The 23,716-nt window shown below is 36.9% G+C and overlaps 1 long non-coding RNA gene across 1 annotated transcript; it reads right to left on the reverse strand.

Moving 5' to 3' along the window:
* Window positions 1-5,175: 5,175 nt before the first annotated feature.
* On the reverse strand, window positions 5,176-20,016 carry LOC131495801 (uncharacterized). Its single transcript, XR_009254128.1, has 3 exons — window positions 17,332-20,016; window positions 12,868-12,965; window positions 5,176-5,661 (listed from the first exon to the last, which is right to left on the reverse strand). It is a non-coding gene; the product is annotated as an uncharacterized LOC131495801 (long non-coding RNA).
* Between the last annotated feature and the right edge of the window lie 3,700 nt (window positions 20,017-23,716).

A 23,716-nucleotide genomic window follows, 5' to 3' on the forward strand; every position in this document is an offset into this window, starting at 1 on the left:
TAAATATATCATCCTGATACCTTGCTTACAGAGTTCCCAACAGTCTTACCATGTAAGTAAGGAAGGTTACTTTCTGTCAGGTGCAAGAACCTAAGGATATTTTGGGGACCTCAAGAAGAGAGGAATTAACCCAAATCTATAGGTTTTGGAGGGGAAGTCTGATAGCAAGTGGGTTGGCTTCTGGATCCGAGAGGCTGTTGAAAATTCAACTTGGAGACTCCTTATGAAAAGTTTCAGCAAAACAGGTTTGTTTGTTTTTGTTTCTTTTTTTTAAAAATTCAAGTGTAATTAACATAGAGTGTTATATTAGTTTCAGGTGTACAATATAATGATTCATCAATTCTATACCTTACTCAGTGCTTATCACAATAATGTACTCTTAATCTTCTTCACCTATTTTACCCATCACCCCACCAACCTCCTCTCTGACAACCATCAGCTTGTTCTCTATGTTTAAGAGTCTGGGTTTTTTTGGGTTTTTTTGGTCTTTTTATTCTTTGTTCATTTGTTTTGTTTCATAAATCCAGTATGAGTGAAATCATAAGTTATTTGTCTTTCTCTGACTTATTTCACTTAGCATTACACCATCTAAATCTGTCCATGTTTTTGCAAATGGGAACATTTCATTCTTTTTTTATGGCTGAGTAATACTCCATTGTATATATACATACCACACTTTCTCTATCCATTCATCTATTACTGGACACTTGGGTTGCTTCTATATTTTGCCTATTGTAAACAATGCTGCAACAATGCCGCTGTGGTTTTGATTTGTATTTCCCTGATGGTTAGTGATGTTGAGCATCTTTTCATGTGTTTACTGGCCATCTATATGTCTTCATTGGAGAAATGTCTATTCATATCTTCTACCTATGTTTAATTGGATTATTTATTTTTTGATGTTGAGTTGTATGAGTTCTTTATATATTTTGGATATTAATCCCTTATCGGATATATTATTTACAAATATCTTCTCCCACTTGGTGGGCTGTCTTTTTGTTTTGTTGATGGTTTCCTTTGCTGTGCAAAAGTTTTTTGTTTTTATGTAGTCATAATAGTTTATTTTTGCTTTTGTTTCCCTTATCAAAGAAGATATATCTAGAAAAATACTTCTACAGTTGGTGTTGAAGAAATTACTGCCTATGTTTTTTTCTAGGATGTTTATGATTTCAGGTCTCACATGTAGGTCTTTAATCCATTTTGAGTTTACTTTTGTGTATGGTGTGAGAAAGAGGTCCAGTTTTTTCTTTTGCATGCAGTTTTCTACTTTTCCCAGCACCATTTGGTGAAAGGACTGTCTTTTTCCCACTTCATAATCTTGCCTCCCTTCTCATAGATTAATTGATCATATAATTGTGTGTTTATTTCTGGGCTCTCTATTCTGTTCTATTGATTTATGGGTCTATTTTTGTGCCAGTACCATACTGCTTTGATTACTACAGCTTGGTAGTATATCTTGGAATCTGGGATTGTGAAACCTCCAGTTTTGTTCTTCTTTTTCAAGATTTCTTAGCTATGGGGTGCCTGGGTGGCTCAGTCAATTAAGCATCTGACTTCAGCTCAAGTCATGATCTCATAGTTCGTGATTTCAAGTTCTGCATCGTGCTCTGTGCTGACAGTTCAGAGCCAGGAGCCTGCTTCGTATTCTGTGTCTCCCTCTCTCTCTCTGCTCCTCCCCCACTCATACTCTGTCTCTGTCTCTCTCTCTCAAAAATAAATAAAACATTTTTTAAAAATTAAAAAAAAAATAGATCTCTTTCCTATTTAGGGTTGTTTGTGATTCCCTACAAATTTTAAAATTATTTATTCTATTTTGTGAAGAGTGACATTGGTATTTTTTTAGGGGTTGGATTAAATCTGTAGATTTCTTTGTGTAGTATGGACATTTAACAATATTTGTTCTCTGAATCCATGAACATAGAATATCTTTCCATTTATTTTTTCCATCTTCAATTTCTTTCACCAATGTTTTATAGTTTTCAGTGTACAGATCTTTCACCTTTTTGGTTAAGTTTATTCCTTGGTATCTTATTATTTTTGGCATAATTGTAAATGGGATTGTTTTCTTAATTTCTCTTTCTACTTCATTATTAGTGTATAGAAATACAACAGATTTCTGTATATTGATTTTGAATCTGGTGACATTACTGAATTTGCTTATGAGTACTAGTAGCTTTTTGGGTGGAGTCTTTCAGGTTTTCTATGTATAGTATCATGTCACCTGCAAATAGTGAAAGTTTTACTTCTTACCAATTTGGATGCCTTTTATTTTTTTTCTTTTCTGACTTCTGTGAGTAGGGCTTCCAGTACTATGTTGAATAAAAGTGGTAAGAGTGGACATCCTTGAAGATCTTTTTTTGATCTTTTTTTTTTTCCTGATCTTAGAGGAAAATCTCTGTTTCTCACCATTGATGTTAGGTGTCGGTTTTTCATAGATGGCCTTTAATATGTTGAGGTATTTCTCCATAAACCTACTTTTTCAGGGTTTTTATCATGAATGAATGTCGTACTTTGTCAAATGCTTCTTCTGTATCTATTGAAATGATCATATGGTTTTTATCATTTCTCTTGTTGATGTCAATATCACATTAGTTGATTTGTGAATATTGGACCACCCTTGTATCCCAGAAAGAAATTTCACTTGATTATGGTAGGATTCAGTTTGCTAATATTTTGTTAAGAATTTTTTCAGCAAAAAAAAAAGTTTTAAAGAGCCTATATGGTCAACTGCTATTCTTGTTGCACTTACGTAAATAATCAGGCCAAGTTATTTTTAAAACTAGACTTACTTTGCAAATAAATTAGTGTTAATTTATTTTCCCAATGTCTTGGATGTACATCTCCAAACTCACATTTTTCATTTTTCTCCCACCTTTGTGACTTGGAATTATTTGAGAACTCAAATTGCCCTTTTTCTTGATGCCCTGCAAACTAAATATGATTAACTTGATGTAAGCTTCAGAGAAATCACCATAATAGCTCACACAAAGACAACTTGAATGTCTGTTGTCCTATGGGCCACTCAAAAAAAAAAAAATCAGAAACATTTGAACTATAAAAAAGGAAAATATGTGAGATTGCCACTGCCAGCTTTCATTGTATCTGAAAACACTTCTAAACTGACATCTAAAAATCTTGATTGGCTACTCTCAGAACTCAGAAACTGGTTTATAATTTGATTAAATTATTTTGATTCAATTAATTTGATTCAGCGTTTCCATAGAAGTGTTATGCCCAGAATTCGTGATCCCCAAATACCGCCAGGGAGCCGAGTCCGATGTAAAAGCAAAAGAGCCTTTATTCGAGCTAGCTCGAGCTCAATCCCCTACCAGCACCGACGCAGCAGTGAGATATCAGGGAGAGAGATCGAGTTTCAAAAGCACAAAGGTTTTATTGGGGCCTAGGGGCAGTTGGTGAGGTAATGGCTGTGGCCCCAGCTGATTGGCTGGGGAAGGGTCGGAGTCCTGTTACGCAGGTCGCTGGTCGTGTTTTGATCAGGAAGTTTGAACGGGTGAGCGGGAGGTTACTCAAGGGGAGGAGGCGTGGTCTAGGTGAAGGACACAGAACAAGATGGAGTCGGCGGGCGTAGGCCCGCCCTTTCAGAAGTCCCTCTTATTTAATACCTGATTACTTAAACTACAGGCTTAACTTTGAGAACATAATCCTGCCTCCTAAAATGAGTTTAATCGAAGTGATGTATTGTCAGGACTAAGAGACTAAATCAGTAAGACAGGACGATCTACCAACTCGTTTTTTAAAAACTATTATTTTGGGTAGAGTGCAAGTGGGAGAGGGTCAGAGAGAAGGGGACAGAGGACATGAAGTGGGCTCTGCACTGGCAGGATAACAGCAGTGAGCCAGATGTGGGGCTTGAACTCATGAACTGTGAGACTAGCCAACCGGGTGCCCCTCTACCAACTCAATTTTTAATGTGTAAAACTTCATGGAAGTTTCAGAGGGGGAACTGTAGAGGTCAAGGACAGGCTACCTTAAGATGAGCCATTTTGGTGTGAAGAATATTTTGAGTTAAAAGGAATGAAAATCCAGCATACAGGAAAAGCTCTCAACCTCCCCTTTAACTGCCTGCCCATAACAGGAGAGCTATTAAAAGATATTCCTCTTTACCTAAGAAACTTATCTGCATAACAGGGCAACCTTTGTTTTCCAAACATCTCCTTTCACCTTGCTGCTAATGGTGTTCTTCCCTTAGCATCACCAGATCCCTACTCCTCTCTTTAGCTCAGGATGTCATGTATGAACCTCCTGTTAGTTGACTGTCTTGGGATATTCATGTCTGTGTGCATTCCTCATATGAATGAAATTAAACTTGATTTTCTCTTGTTAATCATGTCACTTGGGTTCTTAGTCCAGAAGACTAAGGGCAGAGGGAATTTTTCCTCCCCAACAACTTATTGCCAATCTTAGAAGAAAAGCATTCAATCTTTCATCATGAGATACGATGTTAGCTGTAGATTTTCCTAGGTTCTATTTATCAAGTAGGGCACTTCACTTTCTATTTTGCTGAAAGTCCTTTTTTCATTTGTGAATGTCGAATTTTATCAAATGTTCTTTATACATCTATTGAGATGATCATATAATCTTTTTTTTTTTTTTAACTTTTTTTCAACGTTTTTTATTTATTTTTGGGACAGAGAGAGACAGAGCATGAACAGGGGAGGGGCAGAGAGAGAGGGAGACACAGATTCGGAAACAGGCTCCAGGCTCCGAGCCATCAGCCCAGAGCCCGACACGGGGCTCGAACTCACGGACCGCGAGATCGTGACCTGGCTGAAGTCGGACGCTTAACCGACTGCGCCACCCAGGCGCCCCGAGATGATCATATAATCTTTAAAAATCTGTTAGTCTAGTGAATTATATTCATTAATTTTCAAATGTTGAATTGACCTTTTATCTATTGATCATACCAAAATATTATTTTTGTATTTTATTAGATTTGACTTGCTTATATATTATTAAGGCTATTTGCATCTAAGATGATGAGGATTAATGTTCTGTAGTTTTCTTTTCCTACAATGACTTTGGTTTTGGCATCAGAGTAATACTGGCCTCATTACATAAGTTGGGGACTGATGGGAGGTAAAATACTTTTTTCTCTACCCTTCTAGTTTCTCCTTAGAGGGGACTCCCTGTAAGAAAAGGCAAAACAACAGGAGAAAAACAAACAAAAATTTAGTAACACGTATGCCTCCTGTACACATGGGAGTTACTCTGGAAAATTGAGCAGCTCCCGGAATGGCCTAATCCACCACTTTAAATTATATCTCCAGTTAAAGACAAAAGAAGATGTTGGGGGGTAAGAAAGGAAGGCTGTTATGAGAACTTACCAGGAGAAACACAGTCAAAAAGGGTAAGGTTGTTGTGTGGATTCATGTCATTGCCTCCTCTGTTGATAAGGATTTCTAGCAATTTAAGAGTTATCCCTCTGTCTGGTGCATCAGGGAGACACCCTTAGAAAAAGAGACATCTCTTATACATGTCGTGATGTCTTTTACAAAAGGGAAACTTCTTTTCAGTTTTCAGAGCTTTCCTATGTCTCTTGCTAAAGATAATCAGCCTAAAATTAATCTGTAAACCAAAGAGTCAGATTTTCAGTTGGCAAATTCTGCTCCCCTTCAGAAGCATTCCTTTTTCTTCCAGTTCCTGAAAAAAAAATTATTTAGCATTAATAAATTGCTTCCTAAAATATTTAGTACCAGAAGAGAACCTGGCTGCAGGAATATATGGCGAAAGAGGGAACCAGTAATTAATTCATGGAAGACTTGTGTCCAGCTACAGAAGGAAGAATAGCAGGCACATTTTATGTCAATTACCTCTTCACACCCCTCCCTTTTTTCTTGAGACTTTATTTGAACATCATTGATTATGGCTAACATTTTAGGTTGGAGATGAGAACATGACAAAATTGGTATCATTCCACAATGATATGACAATAAATAGACTTTCCATACTCTACGCATTGAGGATGCAGTTTTTTCATCCACTTAAGAACTGATGATAAGTGGAGCGCCTGGGTGGCTCAGTTGGTTGAGCACCCGACTTTGGCTTGGGTCATGATCTTGCTGTTTTTGAGTTCAAGCCCCACGTCCGGCTCTGTGCTGACAGCTCAGAGCCTGGAGCCTGCTTCGGATTCTGTGTCTCCTTCTCTCCCTGCCCCTCCCCCGTTCATGCTCTGTCTCTCTGCCAAAAATAAACATTAAAAATTTTTTTTTAAAAAGAATTGATAATGAGCACCCAAGGAGTTGTAACACACCCCTGTGGATATAATCTCTACCCTACTTTTTGCCCGAGGAATCTGACCTACAAGCACTGGGTTGAGCCCATGGGAGGCACTGGCAATAATCTGAAGAGCACAAGAAATGTGGACATACAGCAATATTCTAGACTTTCCTCCCTGCCAAGTGGTCTTAAGATGACTGCCTTCCTTTAAGGGAGGCCACAGCTTCTTTTGAGTAGCCTTCTCTATGAAGCACTCTCTCCAGGTCCTGATAATTCCTTCCATCCTTTACCCCTTCCTTCAGGCCTAAAGATGGTGAAGGCTTCAGGCAAAGTATTGCACCAACAGTTTTTGCTTCCCTGAAACATTGCCCACATGTTTGTAAATAGTGCCTTTATTAAATTCTCCGTACTCACTCTGATTGTGCCGTTTATTTTTTTACTGGGATCCAGTTAATATCAAATTACAGTATTGTGTCCTTAAGTACAATTCTTACAGACAGTTCAGCTCACAGGTGTCAGGACATGTATTTGTGTATTTTGGAGTGTGTGTGTGTGTGTGTGTGTGTGTGTACATGTGCACACATGTGTGTGTTCCTGGGTCTGAAGCCAATATAGACCTACTTCAGTTTCTAAAAGGGCAGGAGATTCTGAGCCCAGAGGTAGGAGCTGACAGGTCAACTGTTCTCAGCTAGACTTTGGCAAGGCAGAAGGTTTTTTGAGGCCGTGCTGCTTTGCAGGGAGGTCTATTGCTGCCAGTTGCTGGGAGGTCCCAAAAATAAGGTTTAGCAGGCAAGACCTTTCAACATGTAGGGATTTCACTATGTTGGTTGCTTCAGTCAGTTTTGCCACTGCTATAAATATAACAGTTTCTACAGTCTTCAGGGAAAAGAATTTATTGAATAAAAAATTATTTCTCTAATAAATTAATTAATAAAGTTATACAAGTTACCAGAAAACAATCCAAACCAAACAAAAAAGCAAAAGAGCAGGAGCAAGTACTAATTTCTGTTACTTAACTAATGTTTAAACACCAACAAGGCCAAAATGGGAAAGCACTGGAAATCTGGAGATAAGTCAGTCTGTATCTGCAAATGCCTACCCATGTTTCTGCAACTGCAAATATGAAAACTGTGATATGCTTCTAGCTAGCATTTTTTGAGCAGTTATTACAAGCCAGCCACTGTTCTCAACATTTTAGTTGTGTTAATTATTCTCACAACAAGAAAGTAGACACTATGTATTACTTCTGCTCTACTATTAAAGAACCTGGACACTGAATGGTTAGTAATAAGCAGTAGAAATCAAATTTGAACCCAGGTAGTTTTACCCACCACCCCCCCCCCCCAGAGCCCATGTTCTTAACCACTGCACGATGCTGCTATTTTCACTTAAAAAAAAAAAAAAAGAGAGAGAGAGAGATGGCTTGGGGAGTCTGGGTGGCTCAGTCCGTTAAGCATCAGACTTTAGCTCAGGTCATGATCTCACAGTTTGTGAGTTTGAGCCCCGCATTAGATTCTGCCTCTCCCCCCTCTTTCTGTCCCTACCCTAGTTGTGCTCTCTCTCTCTCTCAAAATAAATAAACTTAAAAAAAATTTTTTTAAATGAGATGGCTGGCATAATGATCTCCAAGTTCTCTTAGTTCTAAGTCTCCCCTCTGAGTCTCTTCCATTCCCTACACAGAAGGTTAACAATTTCCCTTTAACATCAGTTATACCCTAATTCCTCATATCACTGATATACAATACTGTGCCAATGAGCCCATCGGGCCCCCTACTCTTCACCTGCCTCTGTTGGAGTCATGCCTCAAACTACTAGTAGACTGTGAACCTCTTGTGGTCATGGATTGTTTTTCTCTTCTCTGGTGTTCAGTTCAGCAAACACCCTTGAGCACTTATTCCACCTCTGCCTAAAAAACCTTGCCATTCTCATAGCTAGACCTGATGTGATACCAAATTTCCACTGGAACCTGAAGGTCCACTGATTTCATGATGACACACATGCCTGCCACACTGAGTGGCCAAGTGTGGTTCTTTTTTTTTTTTTTTTAATTTTTTTTAACATGTATTTATTTTTGAGAGAGAGAGACAGAGTATGAGTGGGAGAGGGGCAGAATGAGAGAGAGACAGACAGACAGACAGACAGAGACAGAGAGAGAGGGGGAAGAAGACACAGAATCTGAAACAGGCTCTAGGCTCTGAACAGTCAGCACAGAGCCTGACGTGGGGCTCGAATTCACGAACCGCGAGATCATGACCTGAGCCGAAGTCGGATGCCCAACCTAGTGAGCCACCCAGGCACCCCAAATGTGGTTCTTTTAGAACATCCGAATCTTTCCAATTTTCTTCATCTCTTTCTCTTATAATGCCTTTCCACCTGATCCATTTTTCCATTATTTCCCCCTCCAAACCTTTCCACAGCAACCCATAAGACTCTCAACTCAATTGAATAAATTCTCCTTCTCAACCTCAGTTTAGTGTCTACTCTTTTGAGATCATTTCTGACCCAAAGCTATCATGGTAAAAAGCAATTGCATACTTTCTGGAGAGGCAAAACGAGCATAATTTGTATTAAGGTTGAGGTATGGTGGACCATTTTCCAGTGAATATAATTCCTCTTTAGGGACTAGATTAAAAATAACTGGCTTAGAGATTAAAAATAATTCAAATACTCCTCTTTCTTCTTTAATAGAACCAGCTTTTATACAAGTGTCCCAGCTGAAATAGCACTTTGGAACTTGGGGCTTCCTGGAAAATACAAATGAATAGCCAGACCTTCAGTCTGATCATACTTGAGATAAAGGAAGTGTATTTTAAATGTGAACAGATGGATCTATTAAAAACAAGTTTATGAAGAAAGGTTATCATAGATCTAAGAATGATTAGTTTACATTTTTCAAGTTTCTTTAGATGTGTGGCCAATGTGGTTTATACATCTTTCAACTCTGGAAGAAAGATAAGTACAGCATATGCTGTAATGTCCAAAATCTCGCTCAAAAATAAAATTCAAGAAATGATGGCTTTTTGCTGAGGTCTTTCTATTTTGGAATGGTCAATTATGAATATAAAAAAAATTATTTGAGATCTATCAAGAACTATGAGGTCTTTACCTATCTGTATCTTAGCCTATAGGAAGTGGGAATTCTTTGAGAAGTAATTTAATTTCACTTCATTAAAACAGTGTTGTTATCCAGAACTTTGCTTCATTTAAGTTAACTTTTCTCCAAAGAACAGTCCAAGTTTGTGCAGTATTACATTTAATAATATATGGACCTACTGCATTAATGGACAGATATTCTGAGGTATGTATTACATGTTAGGAATGATGCTCTAGCATAAGAACACAGGAGTGAATAAACCAGGACGTTGAGAGTCATGTTGGAAGATACTGACCCACACTTAAGTATAATGCATTGGTTAGTATGCAATACCAATGGATAAACAAAATGTTGGGACTGATCAGTCATAATGATTACTTTAGGTGGGTGGCAGGAGAGGCTAGAGAATATTGCACACAAAATTTAAATATTTTAAGTTTTGAAGAAGCATATTAGGGGTTCCCCAAATGGACAAAAGGGATAAAGCATTCCGGATAGAGGGAAACCATATGTCCTCTGAAAGTATATGGCCCTTGGAAACCAAACCTTTTGATTCATTTAATCAGCTCTCTCTAGCATGGGGCTAGGGATTCTAATAAAATAAAATAAATAAAAGTTTTGACCCTCGAATTCTGGTTCTGCAAAATGAAGGTGGAAATAATTTAAAGGAATAGGAAAGCAAATGCTTGCTTGTTTGTTCAAATCATATACCTAACAGAACTTAAAAATTAGTTGATATTGGATTATCCTTTAACCTAGGACTACATTATGACTTCGACTGACCTAAGCACTTTTGTCTTTGAGGACCTTTACCTCCCTTCCCAACAGCCAACTCCCCCCAAAATACACACACACACATACACACACACTAAAAATTTTACTTTATGACTATGCTGGTTACAAAGAAAAAAATATGCTAATATTATATATTAAAACATTTTCTTTGACCTAAAGTTTTTTCCTTCTGATCATAAGTAAATTAAAATATTTTCTTGGGACACTAAGCACTGTGTCTAATGATAAATCACCTTCAGGAACTCTATCCCATATTCTATTCTGCATTTAGTTGCCAAAGAACACTTCTACAAATTGTTGTTTCCTTGGATCACAGGGAAATTTCAAGAAGTTAATCATTCAGTGTGGTGATTTCCAGATCCCTCTGCCAGATCCCTTGTTTTGCCTGGCAATTTAATCTGACTCCCAAAGGCACCTTTTACTTCTATCCCTCCAGTTCATCTAGTCGAATACTGTGTATAGAAATAACCTAGAGAGGTATTTTGTTTTCGTTTTGTTTTTTATTTTAAATTTGGATTCCGGGGCACCTGGGTGGCTCAGTCGGTTAAGCATTGACTCTTGATATCAGCTCAGGTCATGATCTCACAGTTCGTGAGTTTGAGCCCTGCATCAGTCTCTGGGCTGACAGCACAGAACCTGCTTGGGATTCTCTCTCCCTCTCTCTTCTCTCTACCTCTTTCTCTCTGCCCCTTCCCTGCTCATATGTGTGCACACACTCTCTTTCTCAAAATAAATAAATAAACACTTAAAAATAAATAAATTTGGATTCCAAAGCCAATCCAATTTGAGTGTCTGGGTTTGGGATCCAGAAAACATTACTTTTTTTTTTTTCTTCTTTCTAAGTAGGCTTCATGCCCAGTGTGGAGCCAATACAGGGCTTGAACTCTTAACCATGAGATCAAGAACTGAGCTGAGATCAAGAGTCAGATGCTTAACTGACTGAGCCCCCAGGCACCCCCAGAAAACATTACTTTTTAAAGCTCCTCAGGTGATTCCAATTTGCCTACTAGCTTGAGAACCAATGCACTAAGCAACAATGACCAAAAGATAATCATTGTCCTGTAATGTTCTGTGAAGTATCACTGTACATTGTAATAACTCGTTTTTACACGAATCTCTTTACTAGATGGAAAACTCCAAGCATCATTTCTCAATCATTTTACTTTGACCCACCACCTAGTTCAATGACTAGCATGGAGGAGACACTCAATAAATATTTTTATTGAATGAGTAAATGGGTGAATGAATTGGCACATGTTCTTAAACTTCTGCTTTCCCTCTTTCTTTTTTTCTTCTTCATTGTCTTACTCCAAGGTTCTCAACCCTGCCTGCACATTAAAATCACCTGAGAGCTTTGTAAAACTATCCTGGGCCACACCCCAGGCCAGTTAAATCACAAATTCAGAGGGTGGGGCCCAGGTAGTTTTTAAAAGATCCTTAGGCAATTCAAACACATAGCCAGGGTTGAGAATCATTGACTAATTTTTACTCACTCTTTAAGACCTTTAAAGCCAACGTTTTCAGTAAACTTTTTTCTGATGCTCTCCTGCATTTATATTTCAATTTCTTAAATTCGGGTTGCTCTTAAGAGAAAAATATATAATTTCACTGTTGATTATTTTCTTCTTGCATCCACGTGTATATTTTCTCTGTGAAGCTAGCATTTGAGGGCCGGATTTATGTTTTCTATAGCCTCCCCTTGCTAGGAGAGATGAGAACAGTGCTGGGCCTGAATTCTAATACAACTTAGGGACTAAAGGCAGTTTTATGGGTTTGTGGGAATATCATGTTTCTTGATCCAGACTTGCCATGTACTATTCAATCGATCTGAGGCGATCAATACATCGTTTGAAATTTTCCATGTGTTGTTGTAACCAATTCATTTTCTCAGTCAGCTCCTAGTTTTAAAAGCTTTGACTTAAACTGGAATTTGAGTCTGACACCACACTGATGTTGACCAGCTCCTTAAAAGGCATAATTCAACTTGCTCATCAAGTGAAGATCACAACAGGCTGATCTTGGTTTATGAAGGAACAAGGCAGAGAGATTCAAAATTCAAATTGCAGTGTTTCCTCTCTTTCCTACCCTTACCCAAATCGTCCCTGAAGAAGTAGAAGTGGTACAAGAATTTGGGAGGCACCTATTAGCACTCACCTGGGGCATGTGAACACCTGATTATTTTCATGACCAGATCAGAGAATACCATAATGCTTATTAAAAATGCTGATTTTTTTATTAGTCAGCATTACTGTGCTGCTGAGCAGTATGAATTGGGTAACTCAGCAGTTAAAGAATATATGTTTATTAATAACCGAACAATTTTATATACGTATTTCAGCTATATGTTTTGTAGGATGCTGATGTTTTGAAATTTATCTTCTCTACTTTTAAGTTTAGAAATAAATATCTAACAAATAGGTGGTTTCCCAACCAGGAAAAATGCACAGGCCTTATCTATATTGGACGGGCAAAATGTAGACCAATTGAATACAGGGATTTGGTCAGTCTATGACTGATGAATGGACAGTATTCGAAACTTGAAGGGAAAAAGTCACTTATAACTGCATAATATAGTTAATTAGCATTCAAAGATCATTGTTACTTCAAACTCTTGCTAAATAAATGCCAGAAATGGTAACTTTTATAAATCTGTCTAGAGTCTATAAGTTCTCATGAGGACTAAAGAAATTATGATTTTTCAGGACGAATTTAGTGAGACATTTCTTTTTACAGTGAGATACCTGTTTATTATCCTTAAATGTTGTTCTTAAAGTTAGTTTAATCATGATAAGCACAAATTCTTAGAAGTAGTTGATGAACATCTGCTTGAAGAAGAATTCTGAAAAATATATATATATACATATATATATATATATATATATATATATATATATATATATATTACCCACACAGACATACCCAGACACACACAAACATACCCAAAAGAGGGGGTTTTAGTTTACATTCTGAAGTCTAAATGGAAAAATGAATATGTAATAAAAAGTCTAATTTGGTACTAATTATGTGCAAATGTTGGAAAGGAAATACCAATTCCAATGCTTTGCATTAAGTTAAATATTTAGTACATGCTGTCTTTGCAAACCCACAGCTTTTATATGCCAAAGAAAACAATGAAAACACAGGTTTCTACTGAGTCATGTGTTTCAGTTTTCTTGAAAGAGACTAACAGTGGCAGGTTTTGTTCACGATTAAAACAATTTAGCAATCTTTTTTATTGGCATTGAACTCCTATGGGTTAGGTGGCAAAAGTAGTCAAAAAATGACGAAAACCAACATCCTTCTTCCCTTGTATCTACTGGATTATATATCACAAAGAAAACCCAACATGTGCTTTACATTTGTGAAAGCATTTTAACATATATTGTTTTTTTTTTTTAATTTTCCTTAGAGTGACCTGTGGGATTTCTATTATTTTCCCCAAATACTAGAGATCAGGTAAAAGAGAATCAGAAAGTTACAATGACTCTCAAACTTCCACAATCTTTAAACTCGATAGCAATCAATTTTATATCTATTATGGGCACAGATGGTTTAACAGATGGGTGTGAAGGTAACATGTTTTAATTTCTCTTTCATTAAAAAAAAATACCATTTGCTTTCAGATCAAGGACTGGCCACTTTATTACATTGTTAACACCGTTCACTTCTGAACAACCTTGTGATAAGCAAAGCCTTGCCTTTCACCAAGATTCTCAAACACTCCTGAAATTTCTTTGCATGTGGTTTTTTGTTTTTTGTTTTTGTTTTTTTTAATTTTGAGAGAGACAGAGACAGTGCAAGTGGGGCAGGGGCAGAGAGAGAGGGAGAGAGAGACAATCCCAAGCAGGCCCACACTGTCAGTGCAGAGCCCAATGTGGGGCTCAAACCCGCAAAGCTGTGAGACCATGACCTGAGCCAAAACCCAGTTGGATGCTTAACCAATTGAGCCACCTAGGTGCCCTACACTCCTGAAATGTTTAGAAAATACTGGCTGCCTTAGCTGTCTCATGAACTAGTAACTGCTAAAGTCACTCCTAAATTAAAGTCTAGGTGACTCTAGTAGATGAGAATAAAGTCTATTTGTGCTTAGTGCCAACTGGTCATTTCCATCTCAAGAGCTGGCATGAAGCCAGTAGTATTTCTACACAAAGTGGTTTCTAATAAGTGTTGGTTCCTAACATCATGGTGGTTGTAAATGCTAATAAACTTCCTACAAGGGAAGTAGAAGTGGAAAGTTTTATTTGTCTAACATTTTATCACTGTACTTGGTTAGCATGGACAATTACCCCAGTTCCCTGAGGCACATATTCCCTGAGAGTTTAGCAGTTAATGAATATAAATAGTTACAAGCGAACAATTTTAAAACCATAAATAATTGTTACTCTGAAAGCTCCTGATAATGGAAAAAAAAATAAATGAAAAAGAACTATCATAGCAAAAAAATTACTGACAAACAGAGGCCAAAATTGAGGTTCAAAAGCTAACTTGTACCTTCCCAAGACACTATAAATCTATTCAACTAATTCACAGATGGAGATATATAAATGTAAGTTTTCAGTGATTGTCTTTTTTCCATCTACAATATTTATTCCTTAGGTAATTCTCTAAGAAACAAACTATGGTTAACATCCATTAACAGGATAATATCAATCAATAATGAGTAAATTTTGTCTGGATTGATATTTCTGTCATTGTTCTTTACTACTTTCTTGAATTAAAAATATTCCACTAAGAATACAAGTTTACGTGGCAAATCAAACAACAGAGAGTGAATAAAAGAAAAACTAACAATATTCTCCTTCTCTCTTCATCAATAAATATATTTATTGACTTAACTATATTAGGGATTAACATATCAAAGTATCAAAAAAATACTGAAATAAGGGCACCTGGGTGGCTCAGGTAATGATCCCAGGGTCGTAGGATTGAGGACCACATTGAGCTCTGAGGTGAGCATGGAGCCTGCTTGGGATTCTCTCTCCTTTGAAACCCAGCTCCAACATTTTTCTCCTCTTCCCACACACCCCCTCAAATTAAAAAAAAAAAAAGATATGGGGAGTCTGGGTGGCTCAGCCGGTTGAGGATCCGACTTGGGCTCAGGTCACAATCTTGCAGTTTGTGTGTTGGAGCCCCACGTGGGCTCTGTGCTGATGGCTCGAAGCCTGGAGCCTGCTTCATATTCTGTGTCTCTCCATCTGTCGGCCCCTCCCCTGCTCATGCTCCGTGTCTCTCTGTCTTTCAATAATAAATAAACGTTAAACAAATTTTTTAAAAAGATATTAAAATAGCATATTAATTCAGGATTTTATTAATGTTATTTTTTTAAGAAACCATTTTAAATGTTGATTTATTTATTTTGAGAGAGAGAGAGAAAGAGAGAGGGGAGAGGGGCATATAAAAAAAACTTTAGAGAGAGTGCTTACAATGGAATTGGGGAGGTATTTGGGAATGGAGATAGAGAAAAGTGTTAATGGATGTAAAAATAATCCTTAAGTGGGTGAAGAGAAGAGAGAGATACAGTGTTTCAGTTATGGAATAAATAAATCACAGGAATAAAAGGCACAGCATAAGCCATATAGTCAATGATATTGCAATAGTGATGTAACAGATCAGATGGCACCTACATGTGTGATGAGCACAGCATAATGTGTAAAGTTAAATCATTAAGTTGTACACCTGAAACTAATTCAACATTGTGTACCATCTATACTCAGTAAAAAAAAAAAAATGAATTGTAAACATAAAATTAAATTTTGTTTTAAAAATAAAGGAAAAATATTTTAATGATGTGGCAAAGAATAGTTAGGGACAAAGTGGAAGAAAAGGTATTCAGGGAAGGCCTTCCTGAGCTGACAGTTTTGCTAAGACCTGGGTAATAAGATGGAGCCAGCAACTGAAAACTATGGAAGGTGAGCATTCAGGGGCGGGGGTGGGAGGAGTGGAACAAGTGCAAAGGTACTGTGGTATGAATCTATGGGGTGTTTAAAGGATAGGAAGAGTGTGATTGAGATAATGTGGCTAGAGTATAGTGAGCAAGAGAAAAGAGTAATTAAGATGAGATCAGAAAGGTAGAAATTTGTCTGGTTTAGCACGTGTCATGCTGTATTGTATGACTTTCATTGTGTTTGTTTTATCACCAAACTTTGGGGATCATTACTTTTGATTATAGATCCCTAACATCTGACACAGAATCTGGCACTAAGTCAGTAAAATATCTGTTTTTCTCAAAGTACAAAATAATACATGTTTTTCTCAAAACAGAGTTTAAAGTGGCTAATCAGTTCAAGACAATGAAGTTTTACTAAATGTTTAATAAATCATCAATATTCAATTTAAAAAAATCCTTGAGGTTACTATGTAAGTGACTACAAAATTTTATTGCTTTCTTGTATTAGTTCAGAAGCCAATGGCATTTTGAAAGAAGCAATAATGTATGTAGCATTTTATTTTGTATATTATTTGAATATTTTTTCATTTATTTCCTCATTCATTCAACCCATATTTACTGAACATTTAGTGCATATTAAGCATCATTCTGGACACAGAAGACAGAGGAGTCAGTAATCATCAGACAGCATCTGAAGTTCTTGGTTGTTAAGCAACATTACTTAGGAAAAAAGAAGAGGACCACAGAGACACATAAACAAGCAAGCAAACAAATGAGATAATTTTAATGGAATTAAGTCTGAAAAAATTATATATTATTATATAATAGTATAACTATTGCATATTATAGATATAAGGGCTTATCATAAATATATCATATATGTATATGAGAGATACTGGTGTAATTGCACAGATATGTAATGTAAACAGTATTATGCTAAAGATGCTTTATTGGAAGAGTAACTTAGGTGCAGTCTATTAAAAGTTAACTTATTATATAAAAGTTCAAAATTAAAGGTCAGTTCTTGTGAAAAGAAATAAATTTAGGGGTGCCTGGGTGGCTCAGTCAGTTAAGCATCTAACTCTTGGTTTTGGCTCAGGTCATGATCTCATGGTTTGTGGGATCAAGCCCTGCATCAGGCTTCATGCTGACAAGCCTTCGCACTTCATGCTCTAAGCCCCGAGTCAGGCTCTACACTGACAGCATGGAGCCTGCTTGGGATTCTCTCTCCCTCTCTCTCTGCCCCTCCTCTCGTTCTCTCTCTCTCTCTCTCTTAAAATAAATAAACATTAAAATAAAAGAAATAAATTTAACTTACCCAGTCTTTTATAAGACCTGGAAACAAAACCTAGAGTTAGAATAGTTTTCATTATTAGAGTATGCCACTTACTTTCTTTAAAATCGAAATGACCTACTACAATTACTATTTAATCTTTTGATTATCAATAACACCATTATGCAATTGCTAATTTAATTACTATTATAACAGTCCTACAGTCTATTTTTAGGAATATTTCCACACGAAAAGCAAATATGAAAAATAATATATAAATCTCTAGAAATAATGAAACCAGTTCGTAATACTTGATTCCAACAAAAACATTTCATTTCAATGAAGTCTTGGCCAACTTTTCAGTTAGTAACTTAGAGTTGAACTATGCACATCTCACTCCCTTTGTTGACCCCTCTTTTATGAAAACTTTAGGAAAATTACAAGCTATCCATTGATAAGGTATCCTTGAGGTGGGCATGGCTGACTAATGGCACCTGCTCACTAATTTGCTTAGCTGGCTTTGGGCTGTTCTCTTGCCCCCAGGTAACCGGCACACCTAAATATTCCATTAGAAACTCATTTTGGATTGTCATAACAAGCTTCTCTGCATCGGAATTTAACCAAATGAGGTGAAAACCTTAGTCTTTGTCATCCAAGGATGCGTCACTGATACTTACTAGATCTGGCTACTCCCTGTTATCCACCCTCTTTTTTTTTTTTTAACCTGGCAGGGATGGCCTTCTCTGGCACAAATGAGAAGCAATGCAATTAAATTTTATTTGGCAAATATCATCCCTACTCTTTGCCAGTTACTGTGCAAGGTACAATAGTGATCACACTCAAGTCTTTGCCCTTGAGGCATATGTAGTTTAGAGGAGAAGACGGATAAGTAAAAGGGCAACTTCAAAACCTTAGGATGACTGTAAAATTACAGGTGTGATATGTTGCACTTTGAGGGGTTCTTAACTCAGTTTTGCAGGGTCAGAGAGGACTTTCCAAAACAGATGAATATCTAAATGAGACATTAAAGTAAGTAAAATATAATTAGCATAGATCACAATTAGCATTGTCCTTGATAATGCTAAACCTGATAGTCAATTGTCAATTTTCATCTTATTTGATCTCCCAGCAATCTTCACAGGTATTTGCTTCCACATCTTTGTACAGCTTTCCTCACTTGGCTTCTAGAACACCACATTCTCCTGGCTTTCCTATATTATCTTACCCAATCTCTTTTGTTCCTCAGATGCTCTGAGGAATATTGGCATACTTCTGGGCTCAGTCCTTAGACAATTTCTCTTTTCTCTCTACATTCAGTCCCTTGATTATGCATCTAGTTTCATTTTGTCTATGTGCTAACGATTTCCAGATTTATATTTCCAGCCCTGAATCCAGAATTGTCTACTGAATAGTCTATTCAAACTCTCCACTTAGATTACTAATAGTCATTTCAAACAACATATTCCAAAATAAACTTCTAACACTCCCTCCCCAAATCTGCTCCTTGTGTAATCTTTCCCAATCTCAGTTAATGATAACTCCATATTTCCAGCTACTTGGGACCAAACCTTGATGTAATCTTTGCTCCCTTTCTTTTCTTTCACCTCACATAAATCTGTTAACAAATCATATTGGCTCTTCCTTAAAAAAATAACCAAATGGAATCATTTATTACTAACATCTACAACAACCCTGGCCCGAGCTACCTTTGTTGCTCACCTGCATTATTTTAACAGTCTTTTAATTTGCCTGCCTGCTTCTGTCCTTGCCAATCTTCAGTATATTATCAAAAAAGAAGGCAAATTATATTATGCTTTGTGTAAAACCCACTACTCTTCCTATGGCTTCCCATTTCATCAAGAGAAAAGCCAAAGGCCCAGAAGGCCTTTGTGATATGTCCCTACTACTTTACCTCGCTGACCTAATCTCCATCTAGTCTTTCTCCTTTGCTCACTCTGCCCCCGCTCTAGTGGTGTCTGTGCTGGGAATCTGTTGACAAGACTTCATGGTTGATTTGGATATGGATGGAAAAAGGAGAGAAGGATTTAAGGATAATATCCAAATTTGTGGTTTTGGCTTTGGTCACCGGGGGTATGGTGATGCATTCACCAAGGAAGAAAGCATGAATGGAAGACTTGCTTTAGAATTGAGGTGGGGAGAGATAACGAGCACTAGTTTTGAAAATGTTGGATTCAGTTGCCTCTAATATATCTATGGAGATAAAATAATCATTTTATACATGAGTTTAGAGCTCAGAAGAGAGATCTGTATTATACATTCATATTTGGGAATCCTTACATAGTAATTGAAGCCATGAAACTTGATGAGATGACTAGGGAGTGGGCAAAGAAATGGAAGAGTTACAAATCCTTTATCAGCCAATGGATAGACAATGCCTGTGGTACCTTCAAACAGGACCAAGGAAAAACCAATATATGAAAAAGAAAACTGGTAGAGTGAGACATACCAGTTTAGATGCATTTAGTTGAAAATAACAGAATGTCTTATTAAATATAGCTTTAAGTGCAGGAATTTATTATCTACAAGACAAATTATCTGGAAGTAGGTAGTTCAGTGGTTTGGTGAGGCTTCCAGAACCCAGACTTTTTCCCTCTGTCTACTCCTCACTTTACTGGGTTTTGTTCTCAGGTATATCTAACAAATACCCTCTAGCAGTCCCATTGTTTCAGGAAAGTTAACTTCTTTAAGCTTCACTTAACTATTAGGTAGTTATAATTATTATCATAATTCCTAGCTCACAAATGGGAAAGGTCAGCACAGAGAGATTGTTATTTGCCCAAGTCCTAAAATAGCATACTGAGGAGCTGGAATTTGAATGTTGCACTCCATAGTTCATTCTATCAACCACAGTGTTACATACACTGCCTCTTCTTCCTACTTAGAAGATGCCTATCACAGCTTTAGACAACACTTACTCACACAGGTCATTCAAGGGCAGAGAGAGCTTGCCAATAGCCCTCCACCAGAGTTCTCATCATGCTTTACTAGGCAGAACTAGTTAATAGTTCTAAATTGCCCTAAATCAACCACTGGTAGTAGAAAATGGAATAGCTTTCCTTGAACACAGTGTCACCAGATATCTGGAGGAAAATTGGGATTGTTAAAAAAAAAAAAAAAAAAAAAAAGAGGTATATGTTAGGGAAGAGATGCTCTTATTGTGAAACCTAGGGAAGACTGTGTTTTAAAAATAAGGGAATATTCAGGTCTTTTGCCCATTTATTAACTGGGTTGTTTGTTTTTTGGGTGTTGAGTTTAATAAATTCTTTATAGATTTTGGATACTAACCCTTTATCAGATATGTGGTTTGCAAATACCTTCTCCCATTCCATGCTTCCTTTTAGTTTTGTTAATTGTTGCCTTCACTGTGCAGAAGCTTTTTATCTTGATGAAGTCCTATAGTTCATGTTTGCTTTTGTTTCCCTTGCCTTCAATGATATGTCTAGCAAGAAGTAACTCCAGCTGAGGTCAAAGAGGTTGCTGCCTGTGTTCTTCACTAGTATTTTGATGTTTTCCTGTCTCAAATTTAGGTTTTTCATCCATTTTGAGTTTATTTTTGTGTATGGTGTAAGAAAGTGGTCCACTTTCATTCTCCTGCATGTCGCCATCCAGTTTTCCCAATACTATTTGTTGAAGAGACTGTCTTTTTTCCATTGGATGTTCTTTCCTGCTTTGTCGAAGATGAGTTGACCATATAGTCATGGATCCATTTCTGGGCTTTCTATTCTGTTCCATTGATCTAAGTGTCTATTTTTGTGTCAGCACCATACTGTCTTGATGACTACAACTTTGTAATATAGCTTGAAATCCAGAATCGTGATGCCTCCAGTTTAGTTTTTCTTTTTCAGGACTGCTTTGGCTATTTGGGGTCTTCTCTGGTTCCACACAAATTTTGTTTGATCTAGCTTTCCAAAGAATCCTTGTGGCATTTTGATAGGGATTGCATTAAATGTGTAGATTGACTAAATGTGTAGTATAGGCATTTAAACAATGTTTGTTCTTTCAATCCATAAGCATGGAATGCTTTCCATTTTTTTATGTCCTCTTCAATTTCTTTCATAAGTTTTCTATAGTTTTCAGAGTATAGATGTTTTACCTCTTTAGTTAGGTTTATTCCTAGCTATCTTATTGTTTTTGGTGTGATTATAAATGAGATTGATTCTTTGATTTCTTTTTCTGCTGTTTCATTATTGGTGTATAGAAATGCAACAGATTTCTGCATGCTGATTTTATATCTCGAGACTTTGCTGAATTCATGTATTAGTTCTAGTAATTTTTTGGTGGAGTCTTTTAGGTTTTCTACACTGAGTATCATGTCATCTACAAATCGTGAAAGTTTGACTTCTTTCTTGACAATTTGGATGTGCTTTATTTCTTTTCTTTTGTCAGATTGCTGAGGCTAAGACTTCCAGTACTATGTTAAATAGTAATGATGAGAGTGGGCATCCTTGTTTTGTTCCTGACCATAGGGGAAAGGCTCTGAGTTTTTCCCATTGAGGATGATATTAGCTGTGGGTCCTTTGCATATGGCCTTTATGATGTTGAGTTTATGTTCCATCTATCCCTATTATGTTGAGAGTTTTTAATCAAGAATTGGATGCTGTACTTTGTCAAATGTTTTTTTCTGCATCTATTGACAGGATCATATAGTTCTTATCCTTCCCTCCTTAATGAGGTATATCACATGGATTGATTTGCAAATATTGAACCAGATCTGCAGCCTAGGAATAAATCCCACTTGACCATGGTGAATAATTCTTTTAATATACTGTTGAATTAGATTTGCTAGTATCTTGTTGAGAATTTTTTGCATCCATATTCATCAGGGATATTGGCCTATAATTTTTAGCCATGAATAGACACTTTTCCAAAGAAGACATCCAGATGGCTAACAGACACATGAAAAGGTGCTCAGCATCACTCAGCATCAGGGAAATACAAATCAAAACCACAATGAGATGCCACCTCACACCTGTCAGAATGGCTAAAATCAACAAAACAAGAAACAAGTGTTGGTGAGGATGCAGAGAAAGGGGAACCCTCTTGCATTGTGGATGGGAATGCAAACTGGTGCAGCCATTCTGGAGACCAGTATGGAGGCTCCTCAAGAAACTGAAAATAGAACTACCATATGATCCAGCAATTGCACTGTTAGGTATTTACCCAAAGGATACAAAAATAAAGATTCAAATTGGTACATGCATCCCCAAGTTTTACAGCAGCATTATAAACAATAGCCAAACTATGGAGAGAGCCCAACTGTACATCAACTGGTGAATGGATAAAGAAGATGTGATATACATACACAATGGAATATTCAACAATCAAAAAGAATGAAATCTTGCCATTTGCAATGATGTGAATGGAGCTAGAATGTATTATACTAAGTGAAATAAGTCAGTCAGAGAAAGACAAGTAGCATATGATTTCACTCATGTGTGGAATTTAAGAGAAAAAGCAGATGAACGTATAGGAAGGGGGAAGTAAGAGAAGAAAGAGAAAACAACCACAGAAGACTCTTAATGATAGAGAACAGACTGAGGGTTGATGAAGGGAGGTGGGTGGGATATGGACTAGATGGGTGATGGCTATTAAGCAGGGCACTTGTGATGAGCAGTGGGTGTTGTATATAAGTGATGAATCACTGACTTCTACTTCTGAAACCAATATTGAACTGTATATTAACTAGAATTTAAATTAAAATAAAGGAGATAATTAAAACTTTGAAATGTTATGATGAGGCTAAATAAAACTTTAAAATTACTAATTGGGGGCACCTGGGTGGTTCAGTTGGTTAAGCATCCGACTCTTGATTTGGGCTCAGGTTGTGATCTCATGGTTCAGGAGTTCAAGCCCCGCATGTGGCTCTGTGCTGACAGTGTGGAGCCTACTTGGGATTCTCATTCTCTCTCTCTCTCTCTCTCTCTCTCCCTCCTCTGTTCATGCTCTCTTTCAACATAAATAAATAAAACTTAAAAAATTAAAAAAAGATAAAAATACTAATTGGGTTAAGTGACAAGGAGATCAGTGTGGATCTTTTTGACAATAGTTTCAGAAGAGTTGGGGGTAGAGTAGATTATTTTGATGAGTGATGAAGTTATTAAAAGAATAAAGCTATTCTTTAAAGTGGAGTAGAAAGGGGAAGAGGGCAATAGATAAATGAGGCTATAAAGTTGAAAGGAATTGTATTATAGATGAAAAATTGACTTAAGTATACCTACATGTTGCTGGGAAGGAACCAGGATTAGGAAAGTGAAGAAGTGAGCTCTCAGTGAAGGAAGGAGAGACTGGGACCTAAGTACAAATGAAGGATATCAATGTCAAGTAATTCTCTCTTCCATTGATGTAAAGGAAAAAAAGGAAAAATACGTTGGATTTAAAAAATGTGTAAATATAATTTAGGAATTTTAAA

This window comes from Neofelis nebulosa, chromosome 15, assembly GCF_028018385.1.
Source record: "Neofelis nebulosa isolate mNeoNeb1 chromosome 15, mNeoNeb1.pri, whole genome shotgun sequence".
Taxonomy (NCBI): Eukaryota; Metazoa; Chordata; class Mammalia; order Carnivora; family Felidae; genus Neofelis; species Neofelis nebulosa.